Source organism: Amphimedon queenslandica, unplaced genomic scaffold (assembly GCF_000090795.2).
Source record: "Amphimedon queenslandica unplaced genomic scaffold, v1.1 AMPQUscaffold_12673, whole genome shotgun sequence".
In the NCBI taxonomy this organism is placed as follows: Eukaryota; Metazoa; Porifera; class Demospongiae; order Haplosclerida; family Niphatidae; genus Amphimedon; species Amphimedon queenslandica.
In genome coordinates, this window is record NW_003547091.1 from 16,862 (window position 1) to 19,996 (window position 3,135).

The following is a 3,135-nucleotide window of genomic DNA, read 5'->3' on the forward strand; positions in this document are numbered from 1 at the left end:
TATTACGTACCATTGAGCTCTCTCTCAGATATACCGGACATGTTTTTGCTTGTGCCCGCCCCTTACACCCCGCCCTTTTTAAATTCTATCGTACCCGGTCATTTTTGAACGGGGCCGATCACTTTTTGAACGGCTCCGATAACGGCATCTTTTCCCGTACCCGACGACGGATTATACCTCCGGGCCACCATAGTAGAAAGCTTGTGTCGAGCTAGCTAGATGGACGTCGACAGAGAAGGCAGGGTAACCTGGTCTCTAAAAGATTCAGATGTGTGGACGACTCAGCATACAGCTGCAATAGTAGGAAAGGTCCTGTACTGCTGGGGAGGGGACAAGGAAGATTTAGATATTAAGTCGCACAATTCTCCTATAAAGAGACAATGTACTTCTGCTATAGATGCATTTAACTTATTATCTGGTGTTTGGTCCTCTCGACCTACTAGTGGTACTCCTCCGTTGGGTATCATAGGAGTCTCCTGTACCACCATTAATAATAATATTTATTATTTTGGTGGCTATTGTGGCCATGACACCTGCTACCATAACAGTTTGAACTGTTTAGACACTTTAACTCTTCAATGGAATGAATTACAATCCACTGATAACAATTTTGTGACTAAGAGAGGCTATGGTGGTATGATAGTAATGGGAAGTGAAAGTGAACCTCAACAGTTACTGGTTATTGGTGGAATGGCTCCTGTATCAACTACATGCATTACACAGTATCATCATCAATTTGAGTACATTAAGATACCTTGTCGGGATGATCGTGTTAGAACTAATGAACAGAATATCTACAACCTGTCCAGTGGTAAGTGACTCATTCAAAAGGTTGATTTAGTCACATTAGTTTTGAACAAGAGTACATGTACTCTTGTTTTGAAATTAAGGCCATGTTTACTCGACTACTGTAAACACCTGAAAGCAGTAATAGCAAAAACAATGCAGTTTGGGCCAGCATAGTCGTGTAAACAAGGCCTAAATAAATAAATAAATTGCATCGCTAATAATTTGTTCTGGCAGATCATGTTAGCTAATTATGACAAAATGCAATAATTATGTCATATCCTAACAATTACAATTCATTATTATTAAAACTATTTTTATATTAATTATTATCAATAATTCTATAGTTACATGTACCTCTTTAGGACAATGGACTATTCCATCTGTCAGTGGACAGTGTTGTCCACCAATCAGCAATTTTATAATTGAAAGGATCAATCATAATAAAGGAATTATGTATGGAGGAGCATCAACTGACTGTGGTATTGCTACTAAAGGTATCTACTTGTTTCAATTATCGCATAACAATATAGTAAGTTAACATGCATGCATACATGTAATATAGCATAGTTATATTATATTGACTTTTGCAATCAAGCTAGCACAAAGGCTTCTGCCTCCAGGATAATGCTTGCTTATGATACGCCAGTATGCCTACAGAAACTTTACAACACACTAAACAAGAGAAGAAAACAGTGATAATCATGCAATTATAGAGATTTGTGCAGTGTTGAGGGTCTAGCACCAACTTGTGGAGTAGCCGGCCATAATACTAAATACTAAACTATCTTAACTATCTAGCATTGTCATTTTAAATCTTGTTCTAGCAGCAATAAGTGTCCATGTACGTGCTCCTGATACAGATCCAATCTGTAGACCAGGTGTTCCATTAAGTGACAAAAAGTTAACTTGAGCACATTCGGGGATATGAAGTGTTTCCTCGTCTGCTTCTGATGACTCTGAATGATGCTTTGACTTGCGAGCCTGTATGTATGTATGTATGTATGTATGTATGTATGCATGCATACATTTGGGGTGTGACTGGGAGGTGTGGCCATGGAGCCCCTTAATGTTTTACATTCTTTCTAGTATAAGATAATTCCAATAACTCGGCTATAGTCTCAGTACTAATAATTATCTTTTATTTTAGAACTGGGAGTGTCTTAAACAAGGAGCAATACCTAATGATGGACTGTGGTCTAAGAGATATGGTCATGCCAGTACTATTATCAGTGGTGTCTCTACCTCACCTACACTAGTAGTGATTGGTGGACTGGATAATAGGGAAAAACTAGTGAATGATTGTTTGTTATTAGATACAAACCAGTACAATTTGATGAAGGTATTATTTTTAAGGGTTAAAATTGATCTTTGTATTTGCATAATCCTTCTAAAACAAAAAATGCAACACCTATCCATATCCTTTTGATATACTTTCACAGTTTCATTTGAATGGGTCATTGAAAAATTAACTCAACAATTGTAATATTTAGTTATGTGAGTCTTGTGCCCTACCCCAAGGCTTTTTGGACATTGCACTGGATTGTAGGTATGCTATAGTTTATTAAAAACGCTGTAGAAATCACTGGTAACCACACTTGCTTCTGCTGCTTGAGACATTTTTAGATAAAAGATATGGTATACATGTAAAATTTATAGCTACCTAATGCAGCTATGAATAGAAACAATGCTTTGCTACATGCAGTTATCAATGCTTTACTAGCTTAGGGGCTTGCTCCATTTTTTTACTTCCGTAAGTTCCATTTATTTTACACTATACTAACTGGGGGCAAGGTGAATTGACTAGAAGAAGCAGTTATACAATTATCACATTACTAGAAAACTAGTCTCATGTTAAAAAGGGTAGGAATCTGGCTATTTGAGATATAAAACTGAAATGATAACTCATGCTAAGTACTAACTATGTAATCAATTGTACATGTATATTTACATGTAGACATGCCATAACCCCCTTTTCTCATAGTCTAGCATAGCCAGACTCCTCCCCTTTTTGATGTTGGAATGACTACCATCAAGAGTATATAATACCGTGCTTTGCAGGTTGCTTGACCCAATTTTCTTACTTCCTGCTCACGTGACATGTATTATTAGTATGGGGAAAGTCACGTGATTACAAGTTTGCAAGGTCAAGCAACCTGCAAAGCACGGTATAAAGAGAGTATCGAACGGCCCTACAGCGTCTTTCATCTCACTTGGATCACGGAACAATCTTTCCGTATGCAAGACACTCCCTCTTCCCAATTAAAAGTACAGGTAGGTGTGGTTACGGAACGGAAAATGTGATCCAAGTGAAGTGAAAGACGCTGTATACAAGCTGCTGCATGAGGG